General features: G+C 37.2%; 1 protein-coding gene across 14 annotated transcripts in view; it reads left to right on the top strand.

The window, feature by feature from the left end:
* Window positions 1–17,704, top strand: part of LRRC4C (leucine rich repeat containing 4C) — a 566,727-nt gene that overhangs the window by 216,331 nt on the left and 332,692 nt on the right. For all 14 annotated transcript variants that reach the window (XM_075426769.1, XM_075426770.1, XM_075426771.1 and 11 more), the window contains one exon: window positions 15,267–15,356. The gene's annotated coding sequence lies outside the window, so the exon portion shown is untranslated. The remainder of the gene's footprint in view (window positions 1–15,266; window positions 15,357–17,704) is intronic.

Genomic DNA, 17,704 nt, shown 5'->3' with positions numbered 1-17,704 from the left:
ATTTTTGCATAAAATCTAAAAGAAGAAAAATTACTTGATTGAGATGAATGATAAATGGCCAAGGACTTACACCTTTGACTTTCAGACTAACTTGTTTGACAGCTGCATATAATTCTGCTGTGTCCAATCATTTGGATGTTCTAATTCACTTTACTCAAATAGATATGATTTATTAATTTTAGGATTACTTAACTTAATGAAGGGTACCTATTTTTCCCCCTCTGTGAGTCATTTCGATGTTAGAGGCAGTACTGCTTTTTCATTAATTTGATCTCTCATGCTTTTGTCAAGCTTGTTGATTTTTTTGCCTGCTTGTACTACGTGTTTCAAGTTTGCTACAATATATTGTGGAATATGCTGTGGTTTGGGTAATGATAAAGTGGTGCATCCTTTTAGACTAGATGCTTTTAGCTGCTGTGATTTCAGGGACCGAGTTTGATGGACCAGTTCTTAGACAATCACTTCCAGCCACCTGACTCAGTATTTACAGCACATCTGATAACAGCCTTAGCAAAAGGTATTTTCAGTTCAGCAGGCTGCTCCATCATTTTATCTAGTCCTCAGTAGAAGTATTTAATTTCATTCGTGTCTCTCATGTGATTCATGTATTACAAAGAGCTTTATAGTCAGTCAAACTGAGGTAATATGAATTGAGCAACTTGTGAAGGAAGTTTTTTCCTGTTGTTTTTTGTTGGTTTGGGGTTTTTTTTGCCCCCTTCCCTAGATCGAACCTTTCTCTTTATTCATATACTCCCTCAATGGAGCAATTTCCTGTTGAATACTACGTGGTATTCAAATAAAATTGAGTCAATTCTGTTAAATCTTGCTAGGAAAAGAGTTTTAGAAGCATCAAAATTAAGTTTCTGAGAATTGTTACAATTGTCTATTTATTTTTCTTTTTTCCTCTTTAAATTTCATAATGTGCTTCTATGACTGCAGAATCTTTAGTATTTAAAAAAAAATTAAGTTCCTAATTCACTTGGGTGCTTTAATAAAATTAATCTTTCTTGTGTTCCTTTTAACTTTAAGAGGATGGAGAATTCCTGTCCACAGTGAATGCATAGTGAAGTCGAGAATAAAGCCTTCTGAAATCTCAGACTTGCATTTTAATCATGTGCTCTGTGAACTGCCAAAGTATTTCACCTTTAAACAATGTCCATAGTTAAATTAAATGTCTTTAAACAGAATTTAATCATAATTTTCTGGTACTGGTATTTAATTGCTAATGCTATAATTTTGGATACTGTTTGGATTCCATCTTCAGTAGGTTGACATCATGAGGTCAATCTCGAGTCTACACGTTTTAGTGAGATCATTCTGCTTTTTAAAACAGTTTTGTACACTCATTAAGGAAATTGCTGGCACTCCTATGCTTGAGTGATACCCTCTGCTGGAGTATACTTCCCTCCTCCATACCTGTGGTAGTAGTGACTTGGAGCTGTATAGTACGTTGATGTATGTTCACCAGACTCTTTTCAGTGATGTCCAGCGACAGGACAAGGGGCAACGGGCACAAGCTGAAGCATAGGAACATGAGGAAGAACTTCTTTACTTTGAGGGTGACAGAGCAGTGGAACAGGCTGCCCAGGGAGGTTGTAGAGTCTCCTTCTCCGGAGAGATTCAAGACCGGCCTGGACAAGGTCCTGTGCAGCCTGCTGTAGGTGACCCTGCTTCGGCAGTGGGGTTGGACTAGATGACCCACAGAGGTCCCTTCCAACCCGTTCCATTCTGTGATTCTGTGATGTTGATGTTTGTGTTAGTGAAACAAGTCAGCCTGTCTCTGAACTGCACAGAGAAATGGCTGATAAGGGAAATAGAAAGGTGTATTTTTTTCTTCTGGTAACTCCACTGTTGTAATTATCTAGAAGAGAGGTAGGATGCAGAGTGGTGCTGCTGAGCAGCTTACATCAACTGAGTGAGAAAGCTGTTCAGTGTCGCAACTTTTTAATTTTTTAATAAATTTACCAGTTTGCTGAAAAGTGACTGTGTTACTGAGTTCCACAGACACAGGATATACAGGGTGCTGTTTTGTTCCACTACTTCTTTCTTGAATTGTTTTTTCTCTCCTATTCAGAAATTGTCATGCATTTTGATTGGGAAAAGATCTCTTTCTTCTGCTCTGTAATTTTGTTAGCAATTATTATCTAACCTTTAAAATTTTAAGAAAAAAAATTATTTATTGGTGTTAATTATAGGAAAATAGGTAGAAACTTTTCCTATACATTTGTTGCCTTGAATTTGTAGTTTGGACCTCTGCTGTGGAATGAAAATATGGGTTCAGACAATACAGATTAAGTGTTTAATGTGCATCCTGGAGGTGACATAATAATTCCTCAGTATATAACAAATAGAACTACTTTCAGCAGCTGCTGCTCTCTTTGTTGGATTAAGCTTCGTTTCCAGTGTCTTTGAAAAACTCCAGATTCCAGATTACTTAGAGTTTTTCTCTTTTTTTAAGTTTTTGTTGTCAGCAGTCATAGTTTGCTCTTCTTTGCTGACCCAAGAGCAAACTCTGGGCTTCAGCCAGATAATCTGCTCTGTGGCTCTCTGCATGCCAGGACTACTGTGTTTGTTACTCGAGACTTTTTCAGAGCACCAGAATTTTCCAGCATCCTGGAAACACTTCATCTCCTGCTTCTTGTACTGTGGGTATTTTCCCCTTTACACTTTCAGAGAAGTCCTCATCTTTCTTCTTCTTGAAATCCTTTTTTATGGGTTACCTTAAAGATATAGCATGTTCTGAAACCTTCTTAATAATATACATGGTTCCCATAAGCCTGTGTTCATTCTAAATCGTATGCATTTTGGGGGGATTTTTTCAAACTCTCTGACAAAATAGTTTTGACAGGAATTAAAGTGGTATAGTCAGAGCTATTTTTGCTCCAATTAATCTTTGCATTAGAAGGTGTTTCACAGAAAGCTTCAGAAGTGAAAATTCATCTCTGTGGGAATTGTCAATTACCATCAGTGCTGTAGCTGGCTGAGAAACTGTTACTAGGGCATATAAAATTAAACTGAAGGAATCTTTTTCCTGACCTTCAAACATGTTAGTGTTACTTGCTTCCAGTAAAAACACAGTAATGTATTTTTATAGAAATAAATTAAAGAATGATAAATTTAGGCGGACTCAAGAAAAATCTCAGCAATTGTGAGAGTTATCGGTTGCAGGATACTGAAATTTCTCATAACTTTTATATTTATCCTATTAATGTACTGGTCAACAGGCAAGAAAATTTATTCTTAGAGACAACATTGAACAGAAAAATAGCAGCACAGGAGCTGAATTAGTCCGTTGACCTTGTATATATGTGTTCTAATCTTCTGTAATGAATTCCTTGTTGCTGCACTACTGAGGACAGCAGTCTTTGGTTATCTGATATGTGGAGTCTCTGAATACTAGAGAAGTTTGGTCAGTTTGCAGGAGGAATAACATCCACACTGTGTCATACATTTGGTCACGTGCTGCATTCCTTTGACTTCTTCATACATAATCCCTTCCAAAATGAAATATCTCCATTTGCTGCTTCTATACCTGGTTGTGTTGGCTAAAGAGAATGGAGTTTTTTGCTCCTTGATGTTTTGTTTTGATTCTGCTTAAGAAGTTTATTGTGATGAATAAACTTGAAATCCTGGTAAGTAAAGTATTCTGATATAAAGATGCAGTTAGTTTTAAGATTTATCTCGAAAATCAAAGAAGCATTTTATTCTGACTAGTGCATACCTATGATGCACAAAACTGATTCTTCAGAATACTTCCTGGTTGTTTATTCAGTAGAGCATCCATCAGAGCTTTGAAAGTGGCCAGCTAAAGCTTCTCGAAAATAATATGCAAGAAATGCTGTTAGGGATGTGCACTCTCACAGACATCTTGGCTGTCTCCCTTGCTCTTAAAAATGAAAGGTTAAATCCACTCTGGAAACATGAGGTTTTAGGTCTCTTATTAAATTGTCTGATATTTGCCACAAGCTTCCATTATAACTTTGTAAAGAGTTATTTCCTTAAATGTCTAGTTTTTCTGTATTCTAATGAGAAGATGAACACGTTTCTCCTGAAAGTTTAGGCACGTTCTTTGGCTCTTATCTCCTTCCAAAACATCTAGAGGCATATTCCACCAGCTGTTGTGGAGAGTCCTTCCTTCCCAATGTTTTATGCTCTCTATTGCTGAAATAAATAATGTGGGAGGAGGAAAGGGTGTTCTGCTCTCCTGATCATTTCTGTGTTTAAATGCCTGCTCAATATGCAGTCCTTACTAGTTTGAGTTTGAGTAAGCTCTGTGCTTGTCTGTACTTCTGGCTCTTCTCAGTATCTCATTCAGTATCCTTTGGTTTTCATATAGATGGAGATAGTACTTTTGTAATGAGCAGGAGATAAACAAGAGTGGAGCACTGGTCTTCTGGGTAAGCTTTTAAAAGATTAGCTCGCAGGATGTGGTAGGAAATGAAAGTGTTGGGATTGATTGTGTTGTGTTTACCAGCTGGTTGCTGCACATTTGGAGCTCTGGTGTACATGGGAAGTTAGTCACGTATGTGTTTAAAGCCCTTGTGCTGCGGTGCCTAAGCTGGAAACTGCTGGTCAAGGCCTTGTTACTGGTTACTTCTACTGAAGAAGTCTGAGCATGTCTTAGGAAATCACAGTTTTCTGTTTTGGGTTGTCGCTGTCAGGAATACAGGTTAGTCACTGTAAAAATGTTTCTAGAATAGATATTTCATACCCTTGAAGTGTTGGCACTGAGAATTGCTGGTGTACTCGAACTTTAAAACTGTACAGAGTTTAGAACATTTGTCTGCTTGACTACTTGTGCTTCAATTAGTGCATTGTAAGTGGATTCATGGCCTGACACTTGCTTCTTTCATCAAAACAACTATTGGTGTAAGAAAGCAGTATTCAACACTGCACTGGTTTAGTGCCTGGCTTCTGAGAAAACACAGCTGCCACTAAGTCTACAGTCTCAAAATATACTGCTAATTCCCATACTTGTTACTAGTATTTCTCCAGTCAGTGCCCTTGAGGCAATAAGAAGGGAAAGAAACAGGGTAGAGAAACTGATATCTGTTATGGAGATGCAATTAATTCCTAACAGCATTCTTAAGGCTTTTCTCATCTTTCAGATATTCTGGAGTGAATGCAGTAGGCATGAGGAGACCAGAGCTCTGTTGCACTCATTTACTTTTTCCATTGAAGTCAGTATATCAAACTGATCTAATTTCCACAGTTACCCTCTTCAATTGGGATGTTGAATATCTGTCTGTCTGGTTTTGCCCAGAAAATATATCTTTAACGTGAGCAATTTTTCATAATAGAATTTTTCCCTGGAAATGTTTATATATTCTTAAAAATCAAAGGAATAGAACATACAAATAACAATAATTATAATTATTAGCCTAGATTCTTCACTGAAATTTCTTTGAATTTTTTTGGCCATTTTATTCTCCTGTTGAAGGAGAAACTGAGAGAGAAATCTGTGCTATTTCATCCTGTAAATGAAAATTAGGTGGAAAAAGCTTGTGAAGTTCTTCATCCCTATTTGATAGTGACATTGGATTGGTATCTAACACTAAAATATGTAAGAAGGAGGCTATTTCTAGTTTCTGTTATACTAATCTACAGCATATATTTACTGAAACCCACAATTTCATTATTATTCTTCAATGTTATCCACACTAATTTTGGTTCATTTTCAGATTAAATTTTATTGGACAATGATTTTCTAAAAGCCAGCTATGTTAGAAACTTGTTTTCTCTCCGTCCACTGATTTTTAAAATGCCATTAAAACCAGCCAGGATCATCTTTTAGAATCTGTTCTATAATAGGTACACACATTGTTTGTAACTTTGCTCTTTACTGAAGTTGCAGGGCTTTTTTCTTCAGTCTTATTGTTTGCTCCATTATTTTTCTAGGAATAGAGAGTAGACTTGCACATTTGTAATGGCTGTTAATGTATTCTTATGCTGTTATATTCTAATCAGTGTTAATATATTCTTACTTATGGTTGGACTTGATGATCTTAAAGGTGTCTTCCAACCTAGACAATTCCATGAAATGCCTTCGCTGCACCTACAGAAGTTATTTGCCTTGTACTGGAGCACCTGAGAAAATGTAGTTTTATATAAAAATCGGTGTATTTTTATATATACATTCCTAAAGCCATTTTAACAACATGTAATGAGGATGGGGGAATGGACTATATTCGTTCAGGGTAAGATCATGACTCAGCTAAGACAATCTAAAACCAGAATGACCATTATGCCATAGTAGCGGGGCAGGAGAGAAGGGTGGGAGGACTTCTAAGTGAATCTGAATTGCAGAAAGACTGTTTGATGTGCAAGAAGAATGGACACAAATTCAGAAGAAACAGCAAGTTGTCTGCTCCCCAGATTAGTTGCATCGTTTAAAAATAATAATTGGCGTTCCCCTAGTGTGATGCTAGCTAATTCCCTTTATGACCAGTAGGTCTTTCAGGGGTTATCTGCTGAAATCACTTCCCTTATTGTTTGACTAAATTCACCTCATGTTGTCTGTCTCAAATCCCATCTGACCTCTAGCCTCATACAACCTGAAGTTCACCTTCAGCGCTCTTTGCAATTCTTAACTTCCTTATAGTTTCAGTCCTGACATATTTTAGTTCTTACCCTCTGAAGTCCATTGTACTGGTTTTGGAAGGGAGAACATTAATTTTCTTCATAGCGGCTTGTATGGATTTGTGCTGCAAACAGTGTTGGTAACACAAGGATGTTTTCGTTACCTCTGAGCAGTGCTTCCACAGCATCAAGGCCTTGTCTGCCTCTCACACTGCCCTGCCAGCGAGTAGGCTGGGGGTGCATGAGAAGCTGGGAGGGGACACAGCTGCGACAGCTGACCCCCACTGACCCAAGGGATGTTCCATACCGTGTGACATCGTGCTCGGTGATAAAAACTGGGTGGGGGAGAAAGTTTGCTGGGACTGCTGTTGCTCAGGGACTGGCTGGACATTGGTTGGCTGGTGGTGAGCAATTGCGTTTGATTAGGATGTTTTCATCACTTGTTTTTCTTGGGGTTTTTTTTGTTTTTTTCCCTTCCCCTTCTTTTCATATTAAACTATATCAACCCATGAGTTTTCACACTCCTCCATCCCATTGCAGGCACAGAAGTAAGCAGCAGCTGTATGTGCTTGGCTGCCTACTGGGGTTAAATCACAGCATCCATTCAGTTGCACACGTGATTTCCTTCCTTTATGTCTTTCACTTTCATCACTGTGCCTTCTCTCCTGCTTCTTTTAGTACTTGGGGTGACCTCTTGCTTGCATTGAGTTTCCATTCTTGTGATCATCTTTCAAACTTTCCGTACATACTCTTGCAGAGGCTTTCAGTATGGGTTGCTTTCCAGCCATTGTGACTAAAAATCAGTTAGCAGTAAAATAATTCCTGTTTAAACTCTAAATTAAAAGAAGATTACACAAAAATATAATAATAAATATTCCATTTTGTCAAGTTGTTTTATTTGTTTGACTGTTTGTCTGGATTAGTCAAGATTCTGCTTACACATTGCTACAAGGTTTCATGCAGTGCCCTGTAATCAATGTGCAGATAATACACTGTGGTTTTCTGAAACTACGGATGAATAATTAGCTCTTTTTAAACATGTAGGTCAACAAATGTGAACTCATTTTTAATTAACAAGTTGATAATTTCTTAATAATATTCTAATAAGTATTTATTTCATGTTCATAACAGTTCATCTGTAGATAATTCACAAATACTTTCAAGCTCATAGTTAAACTTGTTAAATTGATTAGTTTCAATTATCTACACAGTTTGATTTCTGTATTGAAAGTTTATATAACTAGTCAGTACAACTGAAAGTTTTGAACTGTGTATTGGAGGAAGTGGTAGGTGTCATTTAGATTCTTGATATTTTTGATGTGATTTTCAATTTACTTCAGCATACTTTCTAATATTTGATTTTAGATTTATTGATGATAGCTAGTTTCTTCCCTGATAATACTGATATATAACACCCTCAAAAATATGTTAGAATTTGGCTAATACCTCTAAACCAGAAATATTTGAATAAAATTTCTAAATGAATATTTAAATAAAGATAAAGAAACATAACAAAATAAATATGACAGTATGCAGAAAGCATTTATTCTCAAAATTAACCCCTTTCTGCTCTGGTTGTTATCAAGCCACCTAGGATTTGTATTTCAGTACAACACTGTGCTTATCTTCTGGCTTTTTTTTCCCATAACTTTTATAAGACTCTCTTATGCCTAATCATAAGACCATTTCTATTCTGAACAGAACATTAATATTTTAGTTCAGTTTACAAAATTTCAATTATATTACAGAATATATCTTAAATGTGTAAATTCTGCTCTGAATATAATCGTCATATGTGCAGGCACTTATATGCCAGGGTCGGCTGCTCTGAATATAATCGTCATATGTGCAGGCACTTATATGCCAGGGTCGGAGTATAATTAAGTCAAATGGCTGCAAACGTTGTACAATAGAACTACAATTACTATTTGATCGTTGATTTCATGAAAGTTTTAGCCTTTGAGATACTATTATGAAAAGCATGCGTCTCAGCAACTGGCAGGAACTTTTGAAAATAATCTGTAGTTTTTATCTTTGAGTTAACAAAAGTCACATAGTAACCATCACCCTATGAGATCTGAAGAACAAATCACTGTATGGCTTGCTGCCTCAGATTTGTCTACTGGTTTTATCATAACTGACAGTACATTGTTACTTTATTGCAGTTTGTACAGTCATGGTTCTTATCTTTTAAATACTCCATCCATCAAATTTGTGTGAATGACACTGAGTTCCTGTGACATTGCCTGGTCTGCTTTTATGTTATCTACTGTTTTAACGCTGTTTGTAACTTCGTGCAAGTATTTTGATACTAAGAATGTAATCAATGTTTCAAGACCTGCTGGAAAAGAAGCACTTTGTAGCATTCACAGAATTCTAAGAAATTGCCAATGATTGGATTACAAGTTTAAAACCACAACAAAGGGAAAGTAAGCAACACCCAATGTTTTAATTATAAGGCAGTCGCAGAATGAAATGTAACATTTATGTATTTTCTCAGTTCTGTTTTAAATGATGTAATGGTGGCTCTCCTCTCTACTTGCTTTTGAAAGAGTAGCAATATTGCAACCAAACTGGCTTTAGTTTCTTTACATGTAGAACTGCAATTTCAGGCCAGAAAGCATGTAAAGTCTGTTTAAACTTGTGCTCTGACCTTATTCTTTCTGACCTGTGTACCTATTTACCATCAGTAATCTCTAGAAACTTTTATTTTCCCCTCACTAAATTGGAAGATTAAGTAACATGGCAAAGTCCACGAGGGAGATATGGAAAATGAAGTGAATCTTGAATGTATTAACCTGAAAATTTTGGCTGTTTCTTGTCAGGGCATCCTAAAATCCATTGATTTAAAATAGCTCACAGTTCTGAAGTGACTGTTGTGGTTTAACCCCAGCTGGCAGTGGAGAGCCACACAGCCGCTCGCTTACCTTCCCTCTGATGGGATGGGAAGAGAATCAGTACAGTAAAAGTGAGGAAACTTGTGGGTTGAGGTAAATACAGTTTAACAGGTAAAGCAAAAGCTGTGCACGCAAGGAAAGCAAAACAAGGAATTCATTCACTTCTTCCCATCCGCAGGCAGGTGTTCAGCCATCTCCAGGAAAGCGGGGCTCCATCACATGTATTGATTACTTGGGAAGACAAGCACCGTAATTCTAAACGTTCCCCCACCTTCCTTCTTCTTCCCCCACCTTTTTGTGCTGAGCATGATGTCGTATGACATGGAATATCCCTCTGGTCAGTTGGGGTCAGCTGTCCCAGCTGTGTCCCCTCCCAACTTCTTGTGCACCTCCAGCCTATTCACTGGTGGCATGGTGTGTCAAGCAGAAAAGGCCTTGTCTGTGTGTAAGCACTGCTCAGCAATAACAAAAACATCCTTGTGTTATCAACACTGTTTTCAGCACAAATCCAAAACATAGCCCCATACTAGCTACTGTGAAGAAAATTAAGTCTATCCCAGCCAAAACCAGCACAGGGACCAGGGTTCACAAATACCTGGGCTGTTTTTCTGTGATTTTTTTTTTTTCCCCAGTGACACACACAGACTGCTAGAAATGAAGCAGAATTTTATTTTTGCCTTCTTTTTCTCTCCAGAGCTTTGATCCTGCACTTCTGAAATATGGGAATTACAGGAATAATGTTCAAAAGAGAAATGTAAAGCATTTGACTAAAATGGGGAAAACATCAGCTAATGTCTACATTATTTGCTGTATTGCCTCAACAGCCAGTGTGCCAGCTTGAAGTGGCTCTTATTGGGAGACAGCAGCCCTGTGCTGGGCTCTGAAAAGATTCGAAAATCTTTCATGATATTGATAAATTCTGAAAATGGGTTGATTGAACTAAAAATAATGTCTTGCCTGGGCAATACTTGGCATTGTCCAATACATTTGTTTTAGGCAGGAAAGAGAGGGGGAGGTTATACTAGGAAAGAGTCAGTCTATCCAGTGGTGTTGCAAAAGAAAAATTACTAAGCCTTTGTAATTTAGTTGTGAGATATAGCACAACTGTTAAACCCCAAAGCAACACCACCTAACATTGTGACTGTTCCTGCAGCCACAGAACTTTTTGCAGTAATTTGAGTCATTTCTCACGAGCTCTGTAGCACAACTGGAAGCTTAAAGTGCCCTTCCTATGAGCGGCCTTCACTAACTGTTCCTTACGCTGCAGTTGCAAAACAAAGAAACAAAATATGTAAGGAGATGAGCTTCTGAACTGTAGGCACTACTCTACCCGTATTGAACCAGTGCCTTAGAAAAAGAGTTTGAAGCTGTCATCTTCTGTTCTGGATGAAATATGAAACTAAAACCTGAGCTCTTACAGTTAGTTCTGCATAGCTATATAACTTCTGAAATTTCTGTTTGAATAAAGCCAATGCTAACTTGAATTGTTTTGTACTGCTGTTGTGTTGGCTCTCAGTTGCTATGTGCTAGATTCCCAGAGGAATTTTGATGGAGTAGTTGTCCATGCCACTCTGCTGTATTGGCCTGATAATATTTTTAAGGTAAAGAATTAATTTTAAATGTAAGAGCAATGTTATGTAATATCCAGTTATGCTAATCCATTTTCAAGATGAAAATTGAACCTGAAGCCGAGTCCTTAATTGGCCTTCTGTTTCCCCAGCACTGCTGAAATTAGGGCACAATTCAGTGTTTTTTTTTTAGCAGAGAAAGCTCTGTTGTTCCATCTTCTTCCTATTCAGCTCATTATAAGCATTGTTTTAGTCCCCTCTACACTATTACTTTATGCTCCTCTAAGTTTATTTAAAGGGACTTACTAGCACTGAACACTGTAAATCCAGATGGTTCAGGTTTTGTTGTGGGCTAACTGGCTGACCTTGCATCAACTTGGTTGCTCCTTCTGTCATCCAGAAAACTTCATTTACATTGCATAGCATGGTAGTGCTATGGGTTGCCTTTGTGTCAAAAAGCAACATGGTGGCCTCAGTTCTTAAAAATCTAAACATCAAAAAAGAAATTCAGTTAAGAGCGTAAGGAAGTTATAGCTGCTTATAGTTAATAATAAAGCAAATAAATACAGGAAAAATAATGGAAAATGAGTTAATGCAGATATATCTAAGTTTTATATTTATCATATCCTGTAGTAGTTAAGTAACTAGGAACTGTTAATCTTGGAGAATTTGTAGGGCGGAGGGCTTGAAAAGGTCAGCATTGCACCTAGTTGGGTCTTACAACAGACTGTAAAGTAAATGCATTTGATACACTATCCTGCTGCTGAAAAGGCAATTAAAAATAAAAAAAGAGCAAATATAACAGAAATGTATGTATGACATAGTAATGTTTCCACTCCACTTAACAGTGGATGGGGTATTTTGTTTATATCTGGAGAAGTTTTGACAAATATGAAGGTTCTGAGAGCAGGGAAAAAAATGGAGATGAAATCCCCAGAGCATTGTAGTGTTGGTTGTAACACTGAGGGCTGTGATTGGTGATTTTCATGCTCGCTGTAGGTAAGACAAGAGTCATTGTTTTTATTTGCTGCTTGAAGACATTGGGAAAATGATATTAAGAATAACAGAACAACGGAAAAATAATGTCATAGATGCTCTTTGCTAATAGTTTCTAGGAGTAACTAGAGGGCGAGTGCGCAGAGGGCTGTCTGAAGATCCTTGACTTTGCTTCAAAAAATCAGTGCATGTGCTAGATGATGAGTTGAATTCTCCTGAAATCCTGTATTTCAAGGAAATTAATATAGAAAAGTGGCATTACTGTGGGGATATGGATATTGGATAAATCTTACATATTTTGCTAAGTCTCTAAACTTGCCACATGTAATCATTATCATTCTCTTAGCTACAGTTTTTCAGGCAGAAGTCCCACCATGGTGTAGACATCACTAATTATAACAACCTTGACTAATGTTTGTGTAAAACACATTAGTACAATAACAGCACAAAAATTCGACAATGACAGAAATAATGCATCTTGCTGTTTAAATGTGTTTTAACCTTTAGATTATCTCACCTTCATTTACACTCTTCTCTTACTACTTTTTCTACTATTGCTATTATAATTGCCACTGTTAAACCTGTAACTCATAGTACCAAACTTGCAATAACGTTTATTAAAGCTTAAAATAAATAAGAAGCTCATTGGTTCCAGCTCTTTGTGTTTAGTAGTGATGGTTTTGGTCACTATTTGAGAACGAGCTATGAGATAAAGTATTTTGAAGGACTTAATCTTTTTACTGCAGATTTATTTCCTAAAAACAGTACACTCTTCTTCTTCGTAGAGCTGTATGCTATGATGGTCCATACTGATGACTTCTTAAACGTCAGTAAATGGATGTTTTTTCTAAAATTTTACATTTCTGTGGTTTAATTTCATTGTTTTTCTGTCTCAATAATATTTTTATTCTAGTCATCTTTGCATACTGTATATGCTTCCATATGCGGTATATTCACAGTATGTAGATGACACCAGCAGCTAGATATTTCTGTGTAGTCATCTGCAGGCGCTAACCGTGCCTATACTCTTAGGTGGCAGTCGTAGTACTATATGGCCATATACCTGTCTGTGAAACAAAGCTTAACTATATGATCCAAGGCTGAGAGGCTGCATCAAACTGCTGCGTCCTTAGACAGGAGTAAGTTATCTTTTACCTGATCCTGTGGAGGCAAGTCTGTGTGAGTCAGAGGAGGTGAGCTGCACATGAATGCATCTATGTAATTTTTTTTTGTGGGAGACATAGGTCAGTGAGGGAATGGCTACAGATATCTAGCTTAGAAATTTTAAGATTATTTTACTGTGTTTCATATGATGTTTTTCTTTAATCCGTGTGAACCCATACATGACTTTTGAACAACTGGACGTCGTCAAACCAGGCAAGGGGTTATTGAGAGTATCCTAAACAGAAGAATTAATCGGTATAGCTCTGATTGCTTTCTGCCAACACAGGCTGGCCTGCCTTACTTGCTCTTCACATGAGATTTATTGAAGAGTTCCACTACAGCACATGGTCTTTATAAGGTGCTTCTCAAATATATGCCTTTTCTTCCAAATTTGTGCTTTATCATCACACTGATTTCTAGTTCTCAGTGCACAATTGTCAAGGAACTGAGCACAAATTAGCCCCTTCTAATTGGCTAAGTAACAGGAATCACTGAGGACCTTCTGAAAGGAGCAAGCGGTTCTCCAGGTAGCTGGCAGGACTGAACTATCAATGACAAATAATTTGCATACCCTGTTATCAGCCTGTATATGTAACCCTGTATTTCATACCTTTTTAGGCTTCTAACATTTGTTCTCCTTTGCTTCACTGCAAAATTCATGAAGCGTTTTGTTAAAAGTCCAGATTACTGATGTGTGCCTGAAAATTACCAGAGCAAGGTGATTCTTTTGAGATGTTTCTAATCATTGAAGTTGTGCTGCTGCATTCCCATATCTGTATTTCCAAGGCTGTAAGCCAAGCTAAACTTGGCCATGTGTGCTTACAGCCAGTCTGCATTTCTTTATGTCTAGATAAATGGAGTATGTCAGAATCACTGTTGCATGAAGGGCTGACAAAACTGGAGAGCAGTGTCATGCTACCTGCACTCAATGAGCACCTATGTGCCATCACTTGTTTCTTTGTAAGTATTTGGTGAGGCTTTAGATACTAAGCGGACTTATTACGCAACCTAATAGATTTTCTCACTGCAGCTCACCCTCAGTAGTATTTTTTCTCCGCCTTGACAGGTTCAAAATTACTAAAAGCTTTGAAGTAATTTTTTCTTAGTATTTAGCATACTCATCTGTAAAAAATCCAAGCCTATTGTCAACAGGTTTAAATTTGTAATTCAAGAATCTGCAGGAAAGTAGTCACTTATCAAAAATGTTTGAAATTCCCTGTTGACAGCAAGGAACGTTCCATAACACTGACTGGAAACCTTACCATATTTTGACTTTTTAGGATAAGCAAGACATAGAACTTACTAAGGACACAAACTAGAGGATATTTGTTTACAGGTGCAAGAGGCAAAAATTTTTAAAATCAGTCTTATTTCCTACTAGAGGATATATTAAGCTCTCAGGCTTCTGTCAGGGCGGTCGGAATGAACTGGATCTCATAAATTGTACTGTATCTACCTACAGAGATTCCTCATTTTCCTGGGAGTCTACTCCACTGTTAAATTGATTTCACTGTAAAAGTCTATTATTCAGCCTACCTGTTTCTTTTCTTCATGTAGTCTCATTAATAAATATTGAAAAGGGATAAAGGGAGGTACTCTGGGATATGATCTTCAGGTTTTCCTTCAAATCCTTCTACCATTAATACTCAAGAAAAATTTTTTCATAAGAAAAATGTGTTTTTTTGGCTAAGATTCCATTTTCTTTTAGAGTATTTGTGAAAGGTCAGTTTGGTTGAAACTGGGAATGCATGCTTCCTGAAAAGCATAAACTTTATTCCTGGCAGAACAAAATAAAACAGAAATAAAAAAGAAACTCCCTGCATCTCAAATAAGTTTTTACCTTTGTAAGAAATGTATTCTTGACTCTCATAAAATGTAAATAGCATGTTCACACTCACAAATAAAGATTTAATTATGCAGGTTTTTGAATGAAATTGTAGCAAATTCCTGTATATTTCCTGGTGGAGATTTTACGTTTTCATATACTACCACAGTGCGACTTCTAGAAAAATTGCCAATTATTTAACCTCAAGCTTTGTTTGTTTGTTTTTTGTCTTTCCAGAGATGAATTTCTTTATTGCAAGAAATCATGATTATTTATTGATGCAGAAGGCAAACGGGATGTTGTTCTACTGTGTGTTCTGAACAACATGTAAGTGTAATACATTTACTGTAACACTGATTACACGTTCAATTTAGCTAGTGATAATAATTTGCTTTTAACAAACCATTGCTTGGAGATCTTTCTTAATTGATTTTTATCACAGCAGCAGATAAGGTATAATGACATAATGTGTCTGAGGTCATAACTTTCTGAAGGTATTTTGTCCCTTTGTTTTACTCTGCACATTAATCTCTATCAGACTCTGCTACACATTCATAAACTTCACTCAAGAAAGTCCATAGCAGCACAAGTCAACATTAATGGTAACTGATAAGCAAAGCTCAAAAAAAATTATACAGGGCCTACCTGATCAGCAAAATGACCTGACACTAGATAAACGCCTTTATTTGTTATCCTTCCCCAAAATAGGAGTATTATGACCTTTTACAGTAGGAACTGAAGAAGCAAGACTATGCAATGTGCGACAGAAATGCAAACTCTGATTAAAATTTTCAGTTTTGAGAAGACACTAAGTAATATTAGTGACCTTCACAGACTTAATGCACTAGAACACCGGGGAAGGCAAAAAGGCCATTTATTCATTCCCATAGCAATATATACTGAGCATTGTTGCTCTTTAAGAATGATATTGTTTCTGATATTGCTAGTGGGATGACAATGTTAAATTTTCTTCTGTTTGTGTTTGATTTCATGGCCATAAGCATTTCTTGCCTGATATAAGTCCAGTTCTTGAGACTGATACTGGATCTCTGAGTATTTGTTTGACTTTTGAAAGACTAATTGATTCAACTTTGTTCATGATGTTGTTTCAGTCTCTTCTGTGCGTGAACGTTTGTGGGGATGATTTTATTGGCTCCAGTATTTGGGGATTGATATCTGTCATTCACATAGTCATGCACTAGCACAGGAGGAGGATTTTGAGCATTCTGTTATTCAGTATTTTCAGCATGATTCCTGTCACTCTTTTTAGAAAAGCTCCAGTCCAAAAGTAGAGATTATAACAGTTGACTGAGGTGATGTGTCAGATATAGTGACTAGTGAGAGACTAAATGTGAGGTTTGCCAAACAGCTAGTCAGCTTGTCTTTGTTCATGTGAACTTTCCTAACAACTCTGAATAATAAATTATTTAATCAGAGGTGGTCTTATTCCAAATAACTGATCAACTGAAGGAAAGAGTGTTTTGAATCTGTCTGTTCAACTGCAGACTAGGGCAGGGATTCCAAAACTGGAGTCTAAAAGCTATGCAATGGGAACTGCAGCGTGCCTGTGTTCTCTGCTGAAATATTGACAAGAAGAAGATGCAAGAGTGGTCTTCTGGTCAAAAAATTGGAAGAGTGGTGTCAAAATTCTTGTTTTAGCTAGGAACTTGACACAGGTGTTTGTAGCTTCATGCAGGATTAGAATGGGGGAAAGACAAAATCACCATGCATCCCTTACCAATGTCTATATCTTTTTTGTTGTGGTTGTTCATAAATACTTTCAGTATTATGATCACATGATTTAAGATCAAATTTTTCATTGTTAAGGAATGAAAATAGATTTTTCTTCACTGAGTTGTGAAGATGAATTCTTTACTTGATGTGCCCATTTGATTTTGTGAGAGAAGAGATCAATCTGAAATCAAAATTAAATGGATTAGCAGCACCTTATTGTCCAGACTAAAAGTTAGATTGCAGTTGGCCTACTACAACTGTGTAGCTGTCGCCTGTAGGTAACTGGGAAGCTTCAGCTTTCGGTAAAGGACATCCCATCATTTGCATTTCCTGCTGTTACCACCCGTGTAATTTTATGATGCCCAGTTCTTCTCCCTGCTTTCTGGAAGGTGCTGACTCCTAGTCTCAGTTTCCACAAAAGAGTAGCAAAAGGTGCACTACAAACAGTGCTAGCATAGTTATACATGCCTCAGTATAGCCCTTACCAAGATAACTAAGCACATGTGCAGCGTGTATTTGACTTTCAGCACATTCAGCAGTCAAAGGTATTTGGGTAGCAACAGGGTGATGCTGCTACTGATGAGAACTGATCTACATTTTTCAAGAAAATTTTTTCACATCTGAAAGTGCAAATTGGCGGAAACTAAAACGTGTGTCCTCAGTCTTTCTCATCACAACAGCTCACCTGATAACTTTTAGTAATACTAGTGCTTTAGCAATAGGTGAGAAGCCAATTAAATGCAGCTCTATAATGAAAGCTGCCTGCCACAAAGCATGGAGGGTAGAAATTGTGCTGTGCTCCTAGCTGTGCTTTTCTGGTGCCAGGCTCTCCCAGTACGAAGAGACACCAAGCCCTGGTAGTCCCTGTTCAAACTGATGGTTCCCGATTACTGACTCCCTGCAGTCTAACGTGAGTGTTTGGCAGCCTTGGAAACCCAGAT

The sequence above is a fragment of the Opisthocomus hoazin genome, chromosome 7, assembly GCF_030867145.1.
Source record: "Opisthocomus hoazin isolate bOpiHoa1 chromosome 7, bOpiHoa1.hap1, whole genome shotgun sequence".
Taxonomy (NCBI): domain Eukaryota; kingdom Metazoa; phylum Chordata; class Aves; order Opisthocomiformes; family Opisthocomidae; genus Opisthocomus; species Opisthocomus hoazin.
This window is presented reverse-complemented; position numbering and strand designations above follow the sequence as displayed.